Source organism: Lissotriton helveticus, chromosome 4_1 (assembly GCF_964261635.1).
Source record: "Lissotriton helveticus chromosome 4_1, aLisHel1.1, whole genome shotgun sequence".
NCBI classification, from domain to species: Eukaryota; Metazoa; Chordata; class Amphibia; order Caudata; family Salamandridae; genus Lissotriton; species Lissotriton helveticus.
Window position 1 is genome coordinate 718,628,378 of NC_136063.1, and position 15,876 is coordinate 718,644,253.

A 15,876-nucleotide genomic window follows, 5' to 3' on the forward strand; every position below is an offset into this window, starting at 1 on the left:
CCTCATACTGTGTATTAGAATTGGCCCAATATATGTAGCATGTTCAGTATTTATTTTGGTTTGCTCTGTGGAATTGCACAAGTGTGAACTTTCATGCTTTTATTTGTCTTGTATAAACTGGTATGGTTTGCTGTAATACTGTTACATACAAACAACTAGAGAGAGAGGGAAATGAGGCTCTCTTATACCCCCTGTAAAGCAATATATAACAACAAAAGAGTGACTAAGGTGTAATCTAGTGCAAATACACATAGATAAGGCACAACAGTAAAGGAAAACCATCCAAGTTTGTAAAAGAACCCTCACTCACCGACCTGGTCGGTGACATGCTTCATCATAGGGTTCCACCAGAGAGGCCGAATGCCTCCCTGGTGTGCTTCTACGCCTGATTTACAGCGGAGCAGGATGTTAAGATACGTGTGTATGTGCTGGTGAAAAGGAAAGTGATTTAAAAGGTGACTGGTTCTGGCTTGTCAAATAATTTTATTTTAAGCTGACCAGTGACCATTAAAAGAAGTGGGACGAATGTCAACTAATTCAGTAATGTAATTAGTAACAATCGATTTATGTGTGAAAAATGGGTCGACATGTTTCTGCTTGTAAGCGCGATAGCTAAGCATTCTTCAGGACCTACTATCAGTTCCACGGTGGTATGCGCACCCTAAGGCACACCCTAACCTGAGGAACTATTAATTGTAGTACAACTCACTGTTATACCGGTGAGGTCTCGCGTGGAATCAAAAGACCAAAAAGCACATTCACTTATGAAGCAAGTAGCTTCATGGGTCCAACAGGGAGGGGGAGCCAACACCTGGGAATTTCCTGAATCGTGCGCTCCCGAATAAAGACCTATCGCGATCCTCCCTTTTCTTGTATAAACTTTATGGTTTGCTGTAATACTGTTATAAACATGCTCCAGGGGTAAGGGATCACAATCTGTGTAAATCCCTGGCAAACCTCGCCCATCGAGCCCATCGAACAATCGGAACAATCTGTGCAACCTAAGGATTATCCCCTTACCTCCGCACCGGAACCCACGGACCCCCACGGGGTAGTTTCTGGAACACCCGAGCTCCGGACTCCTCGAGGGTCGCCTGTTGCCCTCTCCAAACGGGGAACTCCGCCGTCTCATCGGACTCGATCTTGCTCCTCCTGTGGGACCAGCTGCCCATCAGCCAGCTCGCAAGAACTCCTCGACAGGAAGATGCCGCTCCCTCGAAGTGGCAAGGACCCGCATGGACTCGGCTCGACTCGGCTCAACACTGCGGGTGTCGCCGGAGCCTCAGTCTGCCCCTCCGAGTGTGGCCCCGAAGTCGACATCTTGCACTTGAGGGAGAAGGGAGCTACGCGCCGACAGCCTCAACCCACGAGCAACAAGGTAAGGGTGGCCCACTGCCCCCCCCGTACCGCTATTGCAAAGATTGAGCCACCCGACTGGACTGAACTCCAGCGACCCTCCCGACCTCCACCTCTCCTGGTTTCCCTCCCAGCATCCGGATCCTACCCGACCCCTGCTACGGTTTCGCCCGCACTCCTGGGGCTCCACAGCCTACTGCCGGGTGCTCTCCTCCCTCTCCACAGAATCTCTTCCCCGCTGCAGCCGCCAACCACACAGCTTCCACTGAGGTCCCGAGGAGCAGTTCTCTCGGCACCTGCAGCTGCTATTCATGCTCCGTGCAGCTCGCGGGCTGAGCAGCTGCGAGGCATGTAAGGAGAAGATCGGCTGCCGACTTTGACCCTCGAGCACTTCCTTAATAAATCATCAGCTGTTGCCTTAGTCATCTTATGCGCATATGACATCCTCTCTAGCATCGTGCGCTTGCATCCACCAAAATAAACAAGAATAAATAAATAAATATTTAAAATACGATAAACCTAACCTCACTGGTTGCTGATTTAAAACACCAAACCTGACTCAAAATGGCAGCCCCTGGACAGCGTCCATAGAAAGAGGACTGCTCCTCGAAACAATCAAGGTCCCCTAACTGGACGCCAACCAGGCTTGCCCTCAGTCAGCTATAATAGAGGACTGCGCAAATCCAGTCTGCAGTAACAGAAAGAGGACTGCACAACCTCTATCTACTGTAACAGAAAGAGGACTGCTTACTCTTACAACCCTGGGGCGGCCATCTTGAAGTGGCACTGACTGACGGCATTAACCTACAACAACCAAGACAAGCCGTTATCCCCCTTCAAGCACCACTATCCTAACGATTATGTCCACATTGACTGCCGCTCACTGATCCAGGTCTCCACGAGTGTGCCCATCCCAAGCCAACATGGTGGGCCCTGGTCTAATTGCCTCTGGACAATCGCTTACACCCTGGTCTACCCCCCAAACCTCTCAAAAACCGCCACAAAAGCCTTCAAACACCTCACCCTGCAAACCATCCAGAGACACTGATCTCGGACCTACGTTACTGTGCGGACATAGGCATCATCACTACTGACCTCGTTTTCTACTCCAGAAGAATCCCCGCTTGGCGCAATACCTTTTCACTATTCCTTAATGTACCCTCATCCAGGAACATTCCATATGGCACTAAGCTCACAACAGTGCCATCAACAACCCTTCAAGCTGTCCTCACTATCACCCTCTACAAAAGCGGCATTGTACTGATCCAAGCCTCAACAAAAAACCTTGACAAATTCTCAGATCTTTTTACCACTCTCCGAAACCAGGTGCATGACACTGGGATGCCGACCAACACACGGCCTGACCCTACTTCAACCCCCCTGCCCAATTTAGAACACCTTAATCCCCTCACTACTCCCACCAACCTCCTTAACGCTTTGGACCAGAGACCCGTGATTGCACCCCTCCATGCTCCCCACTCGAAATCCACGGCTTCCATCACAGCTCACCTTAACCCCACCAGGCCTCCTACAACCACCTGAGCGAAATAAACCCTGAACCCTTGGTCTCCTCCCTCCATGCTCCCGACTCGGTCTCTAAGACCATTACGTCATCAGCATCTTTCGCTGTGGCAGATCAAGCCAGCCCCGCTAACACTCAAGCCACCCCCTCTATGACTCCTAACACAGCCCACCCTTGCCCTCCAACCCCCCCTCCTCAGCGACTCCTCCTGTAGCAGGTCATGCCAGCCCCGCTAACACTCAAGTCACTCCTTCCACGACTCCTAACATAGCCCTCCCTTGCCCTCCAACCCCCTCCTCCCCAGCGACTCCTGCTGCTGCAGGTCATGCCAGCCCCGCTAACACTCAAGCCACCCCTTCCACGATTTCTAGCACAGCCCACCCTTACCCACCAAGGCCCCCCCCACCCCAGCTATCTACTCTCTGCACTCCAGAGCCTCCAAAATAATTCAGAGCTTCCACTCCTCCATCCTCGATCTAACAAACCTCCTCCACCTCGCCGAACTCTCTTTCGCAAACCTCATGCCTCAGCTGTCTTCCCTTCCAATCCCAGAGCTTCCCAAACGCCCCCTACCGACATCCTTGAGACATCTTCGCCCCCGCAAGCACTCCAGCTACCTATCAGAGTAGGAAACCCTTGACCTCGCCCTCTTCTACAACCTTTCTCTCTTCTCAACAAATTCACAAGACCTCACTGAAAAGGAAATCCTGGATTTTCTCAGAGACCATAACGCAGCCCCTACCTCTCTACCTTGTCTACCAGACGCGGGTGCCGCACAACCCATCTGCACGGTTGCTATTAACCCATACAGATCTGCCCCCCTCTGCAATAGAAGGGTGATTAGAAGCAACCTTGCAACCGTACCCCTGTCGGTTCCGACCCCCGCTACCACCCCCCTCCCTGCTCTGAAGGGGCTCTTAATCAACTGCCGCGCCGCAGTAAAGCATGCAGCCGATGTCGTTGCTCTCATTCTGAACAACAACACAGACTTAGCCATTCTAACAGAATCATGGCTTAATGACACATCATCCCCATGCCTCGACCTCTTAATCCCCCCAACTTTAACATTGCCAGGCTAGACAGACCACATAACAAAAAATGTGGCGGAATCGCCTGCATCCATCGCTCTAACCTCCTTGTCACAGAGCTTCTAACGGATACCACTGATGCCTGTGAATATCTAGCCCTCTCAGTCTGCAGTAGCACCACCCTCCTTTGTAACCTACACACATTTTACCACCCCCCCAGGCAATAACGAATCCTTCACTGACTACCTCATGGAAGTTATCACGGCTAAGAACTCCCCCAACACCAAAGACATTTTCCTCTGTGACTTCAACCTGCACTGGAACGACCTTAAGGACCCCCATGTCAACGCCATTAAAGACCTCATGACCGATCTAGCCCTGACCCGAGCTTGCCCTCTCCCAACCCACTCGAAAGGGGCCACTCTAGACTGGATCATCTCCAAGGAGACAACCATCAAGCTCATATCGATTGACCCCTGCGACTGGTCACACCACCATGCCAACACCTTCCTGCTACCTAGCACCCGCAGGACAAGGACACCACATCCGGTGCTCCCTAAACGTTGGGCCAGAGACACCAAAAACCTAGACCTCAACGAACTTGAGACTCGCTGCAAATCCGACCCCCCCACCACATCACCTCAGTCAGTGACCTAAATGATCACTACTCTGCTACAATGTCGAATATCTTGGATGACCTAGCCCCTCTTAAACTAAAAAAGAACTCAAGTCAAAGATAGAAACCCATGGTTCACTGGTTCCCTCAACGACGAGAGGAGATCTCTCCGACAAACCGAAAGAATCTGGAGACAGCACCCCTCGGCAGATCACCTAAAACTTCTTCGCCTGGCCAGAAATACTTACAACAAGAATATCGTTAACTCAAGAAAAGAGTTTTTTAGAGCGAAATTAGGAAATGCCCAGAACAGACCACGCAAACTCTTTGAGATGGTCAAACTCCAATCGAACAAACTGTCCAAAACAGCGAAAGAAACCCCCAAATCTCTCATCTCCTCCGAGGATTTCTCCTCGTTTTTCGCAAACAAAATCAAAACCTTAGATATCAAACTCAAGGCTGCCTCACTCCCCCTCCAATCCTTGACCTTCCAACTTCTCTCCCCTTGCCGCCATGATCCTCACCGAAGAATCTAGCACACTGGTCCAAATTCACACCCTACGATAAAGACGCTGTCGCAAAAATCCTTTCCACCCTGAACCCTAATAACCATTTCAAAGACCCGCTCCCCTCAAACTGTCTCGCGACCATTGCCAAATCCATTATTCCTAGCTGGACTGCGATAATCAACGCCTGTCTCCGGCAGGGATCAATTCCGGCCTCACTGAAAGCTGGCCAGGTCCTCCCCATTCTGAAAAAACCATCACTGGACCCAGCCTCCCCAGACAATTTAGACCAATTTCCAACATTCCTCTCTTGGCCAAAGTGCTGGAAAAGCGTGTACAAATACAGCTAAGTCACCACATCAACAACTTCCATCTACTCGACGACTGCCAATCCGGCTTCCGACCGGGACACAGCACTGAAACCACCATGCTCCACATTGTCGATGACGCTCTTCAAGCCCTTGACCAAGACAAAACCTGTCTCCTAATCCTCCTTGATCTATCCTCGGCCTTTGACATGGTCAACCAAGAGATGCTACTCAAACGCCTCAAACTGAGGATGGGATTAGATGGCACAGTCCTCGACTGGTTTATTTCCTACCTTCAAAACCGTTCTCGGAGATTCCTAATCAATGGCGAACTGTCCACTCCCTCCGTGGTCACGGTGGGAGTTCCTCAAGGATCAATGTTGTCCCCCACCCTCTTCAATCTCTATTTAGAACCCCTTGCCGAAGTCCTTCACACTGCAAATATCTCCTTCCATATGTACGCTGATGACACTCAGATCTATATAAAAATATCTTCTCTTGCGGAGATCCTCACCTTGAATGAGGCCCTGAAACTGACCGTCAGATGGCTCTCCTCCAACCAACTCAAACTCAAAGCTAAGAAAACTGAGTTCCTTTTAATCTCCCCGCCCAAGAGTAACCCTGAGATCCAGTCATGGATTAAAGCCATCACAGCCTTAAACTGTTCCCTAACCATTGTGGATTCGGCCAAATCTCTGGGAATTACCTTGGATTATAACCTAAACATGCGAGACCACATCAACGCAATGGCCAAATCTGCCAGATTCCACCTGAGATATCTATGGAAACTGAAACCTTTCCTTGACACTTCTGACCTAAAACTAGCAGTCCAATCATTAGTTATCTCTAGACTAGAATATGGATGCTCCACCCTCTCCGGCTTACCCAAGATCTCGCTGGCTCCCTTAAGAGCCTGCCTCAACGCAGCCGCTAGACTACTTACAGGCTCCAGAAAATTCGATCACATCACTCCTCACCTGAAAGCTTTGAAATGGCTTCCCTTCGAGGCTAGGATCCACCTCAAGCTGGCATGCATCACGCACAAGGCCTTACACTCTAACTCCCCTGCGTATCTTGCACAGAAGCTTGTGATATCCGGAGGAAGCAGAAACTTACGATCGACCAATGCCCTCCTCCTCCGGCCTGCACGCTTTAGGAAAATAAAAACCTACAATCGGGCTTTCGCCGGGACTGCACCAAGAATATGGAACTCCCTCCCTCCTGATATTAGAAGAATCCCTTCCCTTTCACGCTTAACAAAAGAGGCTAAATCCTTCATCATGGGTAAATTCCTTGGATAAACCCGTTCCACAGCTACCTGAGAGACTATTGCCTCATCCTGCGACCCTGTACAGGACTCGTGTGATATCCTGCCTATTGTATGACTCTGTCTCTGTAAAATGCCCTGATGTATAGTTTCCCCTATTCCTAATGTACTGCACTTGTGTGATATCCTGCCTTCCTTATGACCCCTCGCCCCTGTAAGCTCTCTGATATACAGGTCTCCTGCGATGACCCGTCTCTGTATTACCCTATGAATATGTAAAGCGCTCTGATACCCTCACGTGTCAAGTTCGCGCTCTATAAAACCTTAAAATAAAAAATAAATAATAAATAAATTAATTAAGTCGTTCTTGGTATCTGAATCCATTTAGCTTTAAACAACTTGATTTAGCAGAACTAATGACAGTTAACGTGCCTGCTACACCACTTATACAGTTGGCAATTTGCATAGGGAACCATGGATCAGCAGGACTAATGACAGTTAACATGTGCCTGCCACACCCGCTTTACAGTTGGCAATTTGCATTTCTGTTAAACCACCCCATCCACCTGAAGCCTATAAAGGGCTTCAAAGCAGAATGAGACGTGCTTACGCTCGTCTTCACGATTCCCCACTTACCTGATTTCTTTCGAGGTCCCGCGCTGCAGGCAGCATTCTTCCTCATAGGTTCCAGTGAGTTCTTGGTGGTTTCCAGGACAATGCCACCACTTCCTCCTTCATTCCGTCTAGGAAATAACTCCAGCCTGCAACAAAGAAAGAAAAAGCAGTGCTGTCTAACGTAAGGTATTTCTAATAAAGCTTGCAGTGGAAGCAGGTCAAAGATTAAACAGGTACTTTTCTGTTCTATTGCAAAGGCTGATAATTTATTACTTTTGTGCTCACAGAGGAAATGCTCCAAGGTTCATTTAATAATAGTTTTTTTGTATTTCAAGAGTGAGACAAATAAGACCTTTCAAAGTAAAGAGAGAGAGACTCATTTCCTACTCAGAAATAACTGGACATTTTCTGCTGAAACTTATCTTGCACATATTGTTGAGTTACCTGAAGATTACTCAGACTTCGTAGATTTAGTAGTAAAACTTGATCATCGCCTTGGAGAACGAAAAGGGGAAAGATCTAGAGTAGATACTAGATTGATTGTGGTTAAAAATGACAAGAAGGATGTTGAAAGCAAATTACCAGACCCGATGCAGATAGGAGGGATCAAGGGACCATTATCTGCAGAAGAAAAGGATAGGAGACGTAAATTAAATCTATGCTTATATTGTGGTTGGTCTGGACATTTACTCAGAGATTGCTCTTTTAAAACAAAAGTACCTAAAAAGATAAATGCCACAGCTTCCATTAATACAGAGTAGGAAAACTAAAGAGCTTGTCAGGAACGGAGGTCGCCTTGATGAGAAACAGTTTCACAGATCTCCCAATATTTAGCCAACACAGTAGCTCGTATACCCAGACATTTCATCATTCAGGTGACATTGATTTTAAGTACACAAATCAGACATTCAGTTCCAGTTCTTTTAGACTCTGGAGTGTCAGGAAACTTCCTAGATATCCGATTAGCACAAAAATTGCACATTCCCTCAGTATCTAATGCACAACCAGAACCAGTTTTTTCTGTTGACGGTTCTGCATTGTCATCTGGATTAATAACCAATTAGACTTTTCCCATCACTATGGTCTGTCAGAATGGTCACACAGAAATAATAAGCTTTGACCTCATAAACACACCCACCTTTGGACATATTTTAGGTGTACCGTGGTTGATGGTGCACAATCCTAAAATTAATTGGGATTTAAGAACAGTGACTTTAGACTCCTTACATTGCTGGTCACATTGTTACCAGGAAGCACACATTGACTCCATGACGATGTTACATTGCGCCACCACCACAACACCTTCTCCTACTATACCTAATGAATATCAAGAGTTTTAAGACGTTTTTGAACCTGTAAAAGCTACTACTCTACCCCCACATAGATCATACGATTGTCGTATAGATTTAATCCAAGGAGCGCCGCTTCCCAGTAGTAGACTGTACGCTCTTTCAGAGGAAGAAACACAATACATACAAAGTTATTTGGATGGTGCGTGCATTGACTATCGCGGGTTGAATAAAGCCACTAATAAAAATAAATATCCATTACCAATGATCCCAGTCTTACTTGACCAGCTGCCTCATTCCACTGTGTACACTAAATTGGACCTTTGAGGGGCTTATCATCCTATACGGGTCAAAGAGCATGATGAGTGGAAGACAGCATTTAGAACCACGTTAGGGTTATTCAAATACACTGCCATGCCCTTTGGTCTGGGTAATGCCCCTGCAGCCTTTCAATATTTTAGTAATGAGGTCCTAAGCGTGTTTCTTGAAATTTGTGTAATAGTGTGCATAGATGACATTCGCATTGTTTGAAAAATAAAGAAGAACATGTGCAGCAGGTGAAGGCAGTGTTGAATTACAAGAAAACTACCTCTTTGCGTAATTGGAGAAGTGCATATTTAATACTGACTCTGTAGAATTTTTAGGGTATTGTTTGTCACCAGCTGGCATAATGATGGATCCAAAGAAAGTGAGTGCCATATTGGATTGGCCAGAACCGACGTCGGTTAAGGAAGTACAAAAAGTGTTGGGATTCGCCAACTTTTATAGGCGTTTTATCCCTCAGTTTGCAGAAACTGTTGTGCCTATCACTAAACTGTTGCAAAAAGGACAGGCTTTTTCTTGGACAGACAAGGCAGCACAAGCTTTCACCAGATTGAAAGAAAAATTTACTTCAGCACCGTTACTGAGGCATCCTGATCCTGAGCTCCCCTTCTTTGTGGAGGCGGATGCGTCACAGGTTGCAGTGGGAGGAGTTCTCTGCCAGAGGGATTCACAGGATGAGCAATTACATTCTGTAGCGTTTTACTCCAAAAAACAACTTCTTGCTGAGCAGGACTATACGGTGGCTGAGAGAGAGCTACTAGCAATTAAACTAGTCTTTACAGAGTGGCAACATCACTTAATGGGTACTCGATATCCTGGGACCATTTTAGTGATCACAAGAATTTACAATTCTTCAGTTCTGTCAAAGCACTTACACCGCGTCAAATGCGATAGTTAAATTTCTTTAGTGCATTTGACTTTGTCATTACTTACAGGCCAGGCTCAAAACAAATCCAATCAGATATTCTGACATGTTATGGGCATACATCCTTCTTAAGGAAAGAGATGGAAAGTCCTCCTATTATTCCTCCTCACATAATTGTAGCACCTATCGTGCAACAAAGTTTCATGACTTCGATATGAGATGAAGACATTAAGTTAAATATTCAGGAATGGTTAGCAAATCCAAAAAACACAATTCAGGACGGGTTATTCTAACATAATAGTCTTTTATCATACTCACTACCGAATTGCAAAATAAAGTGTTAACATGGAATCATGATTCAGCCTTAGCAGGTCATCCCGGATATCAAAAGACCTTAGATAATTGTAAGAAACAACTTTGGTGGTCCTTCTTGTCTAAAGATGTTCAAAACTACAAAGCATCTTGTCCCATTTGAGCCAGAAATAAATCTTTACATAAAGCATCAGCAGGGTTATTAAAACCTTTATCTATTCCCCCAAGCCTGTGGCATTCTATTAGTTTAGACTTTATTACTAATTTACCAGTAGCCAATGGGTACACCACCATCCTTGTGTTTGTAGATTACCTGTCAAAAATGGCACATTTCGTTCCATTGCATAAAATACCAACTGCAGTTGAATTTAGTAACGTTTATGAACAATATTGTCCGTTTGCACGGCCTGCCATCAAAGATTATATAAGAACTCTGTAAAAACCTAAAAATATAAATAGCCCTATCTACATCCTTCCATCCAGAAACGGATGGGCAAATGGAAAGGGCAAATCAGGCACTACTTCAGACCTTACTTTGCCTAATGACTGGCATTACTAGTGAATAGGATAAGGCCTTGCCATTAGTTGAGTTCACTTATAACAACAGTGTTCATTCTGCAACACATTGTACCCCGTTTTACTTCTTAAATGGATATCATCCCAAGGCGTTGCCAATTTCCTTATACCTGCAGTCACAGATCATTTGCAAAATGTACTGGACATTCAAGAAAAAGCCAAAACATATTTAAATAACTATAAGACTTTAATGAAAAAACAAGCAGATAAACGCAAAAATTCGGCTCAATGTTACAACATTGGAGATAAGGTCTGGTTATCCACTAAGAACCTTAATATTGTAGGCCCAAGAAAATTACAGCCACGTCATATTGGACCATTTTCAATAAATAAACTCATAAACTCTGTTCAATTGGATTTACCCCCTGAATACCCTATACACCCCACCTTTCATGTCTTTCTGTTGAAAATGTACAATCTTGAAACTAGAAAAGAACCCCCACCTCCACCCATTCCCATTGACGGACATCTAGAATATGAAGGTAGGCGTATTCTTGATGCTAAAAGAATTCAGGGTCGACTCCATTATTTAATAGCCTGGAAAGGTTATTCTGATGTGGAGAATTCATGGGAACCCGCTTCCTTTGTCCATGCCCCCAAATTGGTTTGACAGTTCCATCTTCGATGTCCACAAAAACCACGCCCTGTAGGGCTTCCTTTGAGAGGGGCGACTGTTAAGATTTGCGCCATAAACATGGCTAATCCTCCTACTGTGTATTAGAATTGACCCAATATGTGTAGAATGTTCAGTCTCTATTTTGGTTTGCTTTATGGAATTGCACAAGTGTGAACTTTCACTTTTCTGGTATAAACTGTATGGTTTGCTGTAATACTGTTATAAACATTAAGTCGTTCTTGGTATCTGAATCCATTTAGCTTTAAACAACTTGATTCAGCAGAACTAATGACAGTTAACATGTGATTGCCACACCCGCTTTACAGTTGGCAATTTGCATAGGAAACCATGGATCAGCAGAACTAATGACAGTTAACATGTGCCAGCCACAACCACTATACAGTTGGCAATTTGGATTTCTGTTAAATCACTCCACCCACCAGAAGCATAAAAAAAGGCTTGAAAGCAGAATGAGACGTGCTTGCGCTCGTTTTCTCGACTCCCCACTTACCTGATTTCCTGCAAGGTCCTGCGCCACAGGCAGCATTCTTCCTCATTGGTTCCAGTCAGTTCTTGGTGTTTTCCAGGGCAACGCCATGACTTCCTCCTTCATTCTGTCTAGGAAATAACTCCAGCCTGCAACAAAGGAAGAAAAAGCAGCGCCCTGTCAAGTAAGGCATTTCTAATTAACAAAGCTTGCAGTGGAAGCGTGACAAAGATTAAACATGTACTTTTCTGTTCTATTCCAAAGGCTGATCATTTATGGCTTTTGCGCTCACAGAGGAGAGGCTCCAGGGTTCATTTAATAATAGTTTCATCATATTTCAAGAGTGAGACAAATAAGATTTTTCAAAGTAAAGAGCGAGAGACTCATTTCTTACTCAGAAATAAGTGGACATTTTCTGCTGAAACTTATTTTGTGTTATATTACTTTTATTTATGATATTCTTGAAGATAAGGAAAAGGTGTTTTGTTAGTAAGTGTCTCATGGAACATTTGAATTTCAGTTATTGGTGTGTTATGCTGAAAAGGTGACAAGGTTTTCTTTTATTTCACTACAGAGAGCAGCACTATACACATGTGTTTAAGAATGTCACTTTAAGCACGTGATACATCTGATGATAAAAGGGAAACATTATCTCAGCTATATGTTGAGCAGCAAATCAAAGTGAAAGGTATAATCTTTATGTGCAACGTAAATCAGGTTAGTGAATGTTTATTGATCTTTATCATTTGTACGTAAATATTTTCCTAGAAGAATTGCTGTGTTTACAGAGTGGTTAAGGTATAGCGATCAGCGCCACAGTCGTGCCAAGATCCGAATCCAGCAGAGTGTTTTATTTCTGTTCTTTTTTATTTTGTCCCATTTTCCCCCTTCCCTGGAAGATCTGTTCTTGTTAAGCTGTGTAATACATACGGTTTGACAGGCGTAGATTTTTGGGGGTGGAGAGAACAAGCATCTCATCTCTCAAATCAAACATCCTGAATTTCAGGTGAGTGGAGACTTGACAGTTAAATCCACCATTGTTCTTTAGCTCACTTCGCCACCCAAGTTCAGACCCAGCCATATGCAATCAGTCTTGACACTGTGCCTCATGGGAACAGTCCTGCCCACACTGCCAAGCCAGGTCTTCTCCAGACCAGAAACAAGCACCCTAGGACCGGTTTCGAGGTAACACTGATGGAGCAAGGATTCGCACGTTACGCGACTTGCTTGTACTCATGAACCTCGAATAACTATAACGAATTAACTCAACATGTTTGTCTTACTAATTTCCCCGTTATTCTGACATTTTGGGTGTCCCAGAGACGCTTGCATATGTGTGTATTAACCTTAACAATGCTTGTCATTAAAATGGCCGCTGCTTAGCGGGGTTCTTTTCTGCGTATGCGTTGGTCACACTCATGTGACGTGACGTACTCGCAGTTCTGGTGGGAAATGTTTGCTCATGCGCAATATTGCTAATATGGCCGCTTTGTCTCCTCATATGCTCCGTGCTTGCAAGGCTGCTATCGCAAAGGTACTTGTTATGCACTCACACTAACGCTATAGTTATATTAAAGTAAAGGGGTATAGAGTAGTTATTCATGGTATACAGTGTATTCATTTATTTCTGTGTGTTAATTTGTTTTCGCTTTCTTTTCATGTATCGTAACCCTTGGGCCTGGGAGGGAGTCCAAACCCCATCTTAGAAGTCCCTACTGCGCATGTCATCCTGGCAGAGGGAAGAAAACCTTGTACCAGTGGAACTCAGCCAGCTGGCAGCCATAGCCAAGATGCTCCTGAGAAAGTGACCTGCGACCCAGCAGAACGAAGCCGAACTGTCCTGCAAATGCAACAATTGTATATAATCCATTGTATTTTGTAGAACATGTCATGGGAACCCCAAATTCAATTAGGCGGTCCCAGAATATGTAAATTAGTTCTTGTAGAAATGAAATGTGGTTGGTGTGTTAACCTGGCCTACTTGTGGACCAATCGAAATTGGGAATTCTTACACTTGCAACAATTGGGGGGTGGTACACTGACTTGAAAACAGTATAACTAGCCTAGGTTTAGCTAGAGAAATTGTCCGACTTGTCCGAATAGCTGACCTGTCACTGACCCAACGCACTCAATAGGTGACTGGTACAGACTGCTGCGGAGCACTCTGTCAGTAATTTCCACAGACCCAAGCGGGGGTTTTAAGAACCTTAAGTGCTGGCGGAGCACTTTGCTGGGGAATTCGATAACCCAATCGGGGTTTTGACTGATAGCTGCAGAGAGGGTGAAGCGCAGGCGTTGCTTCCAAACTGCGGGTGCTGGTCTTACCTTGGTGGTCCCTAACTTGGTTTTCCTGTCCTGTCCTGGGGTGTCCATTCTGCACCTGCTGGCCTACTGGCGACTGTCTTCTCGTGGGGTTCTTCCCGTCCTTAACTGACCCGTGGCCAGGGTTGGTCTTCACACCATACTAGGTAAATATAGTGCTGAGAGTCTACTCTGCATCTTCTATATTTCCTTCCTCTGCTTCAATAAAGTCATACCCTTGCACATTTTGATTTTTCCATGCTTTGTGCACCACTAAATGAACAAGTCATACATTATTTGTTGTTATTCTAGCATGTTCCATTTCTTACCCATCCTTTAAGTACATTCTTTTTCCGGTTCATAATATATAGATGTTCCTTTTCTTTACCCATCCTTTAGTCGATTCAAGTAATTGCACCGGTTTATTAGTATGGTCCATTCGTACTTTACTTATAGTTCCTTTTTATGGGGAAATATTTCACTGTGAAATTCTAGTATGTTCCTTATTTTCCCCGTCCTTTAGACAAAATACTGAGTCTAAACTCTGAAACTTATATTAGTATGTTCCCTGTTCTTACTTTTCTTTAAACTTATAAATGGTTGGTTTCATTTATTTCCTTTATGGATACGTGCTCTTTGTGATCTTGGTTATTGATTGCTTACTCATTGTAAATCTTATGCTATCAGATTCCGATGAAGTTTAGATAAAGGTTTTAAAACTTCCTGAGTCTGTGATTATTTTATGAGTGCAAAATATAGAAAAGGTATTTGGTTATCTGCCTTTCTTTACAGCTAGCTCCCTGATCCATTGTGATCAATAGGTATCCGTAGCGGTGGATTGGTAAGTCGGGTACACTGGAAATAAAATAGGAAGGAACTGGGATACTGGTAGTAGAGTGTAAGGTCACCTGATTAATGAATATGGTGTATTGAATTTTATGGGCCCGATACGTATATGGTCAAATAATTAGTCGGGTGACCTGCGCGCTCTATCAGTATTTTTCTGGTAGCCAGAGGATGGTTAGGGACTAGTTAAGATAGGTAGGTAGGTTATTTGCTGCTAATTGTGAAAATCTTGCTGCTAAACAAATTTACAAATGTTTTATTGTTTTGAAAATTATGAAATGTTTTAAATTGTTTTTCTTGCTGTTATATTGATATATGTACTAATCCACTCATTAGTGATTGTTATATGTTTGTTTGGAATCCCCGGGGAATTGAATAGCGAGTGGTGAGGAGAATCCACTTCGCTCTGAGGTCAGTGGCTCGAGGATAATTAGTGCATGGTTAGGCAGAACTGGAAGCGCTAATTAGGGTTTCTGTATGAATAGTTGAATAAATGATAGCAACAAGCTCGCTAATGAAACTTCAGTTGTGATATAACCTAGTAAGGGTCACACGAGAAAGGAGTAGTAGGTTCATCGGAGCTTGAGTGATAGCAAAAGAGTTCGCTAGCGAAACTTTAGACTTAGTATATATCCCGGAAAGAAGTGGATGAGTCGAAGAAGTAGCAGGTTCTCTAATGCTTGAGTGAAGGGTAGGCAGAAGAGATCTATCCGTAGTGTATGATAAGTAAACAAAAGAGGTTTACTTGCAGTAAAACAAATCTTTCCTGTCTAGACACTCGAGTACAGTGGCAAATGTTTTTACGTTGTAAATTAAATAAAGCACTTGCACTTTAAGAAAGAAATAAAGTTTCCGTTACCTTGTGAAGGAGGGAGTCAGTTGCGGAGCTGCTCTGAGGTCACTCTGTGCCGCGCTGGGATTGGTAGAGACAGCGGGGGTGTAGCGGAGCTAGTATTGTAAAGGAGGGGTGAGAGCCAAAGCGTGAGAACTTGTCTCACGAAAAGGCCGCGCACCCATTGGTCGAGACTATTTGAAATCGCGC

At 44.6% G+C, this 15,876-nt stretch overlaps 1 long non-coding RNA gene across 1 annotated transcript in view; it reads right to left on the minus strand.

Annotated features, from left to right (window-relative positions):
- Positions 1–7,239: 7,239 nt before the first annotated feature.
- The window catches only part of LOC144828834 (uncharacterized), a 29,038-nt gene continuing 20,401 nt past the window's right edge, over positions 7,240–15,876 (minus strand). The window contains exons 2-3 of the long non-coding RNA XR_013610542.1: positions 11,712–11,836; positions 7,240–7,364 (exon numbers count right to left, since the gene is read on the minus strand). This is a non-coding gene — a long non-coding RNA (uncharacterized LOC144828834). The remainder of the gene's footprint in view (positions 7,365–11,711; positions 11,837–15,876) is intronic.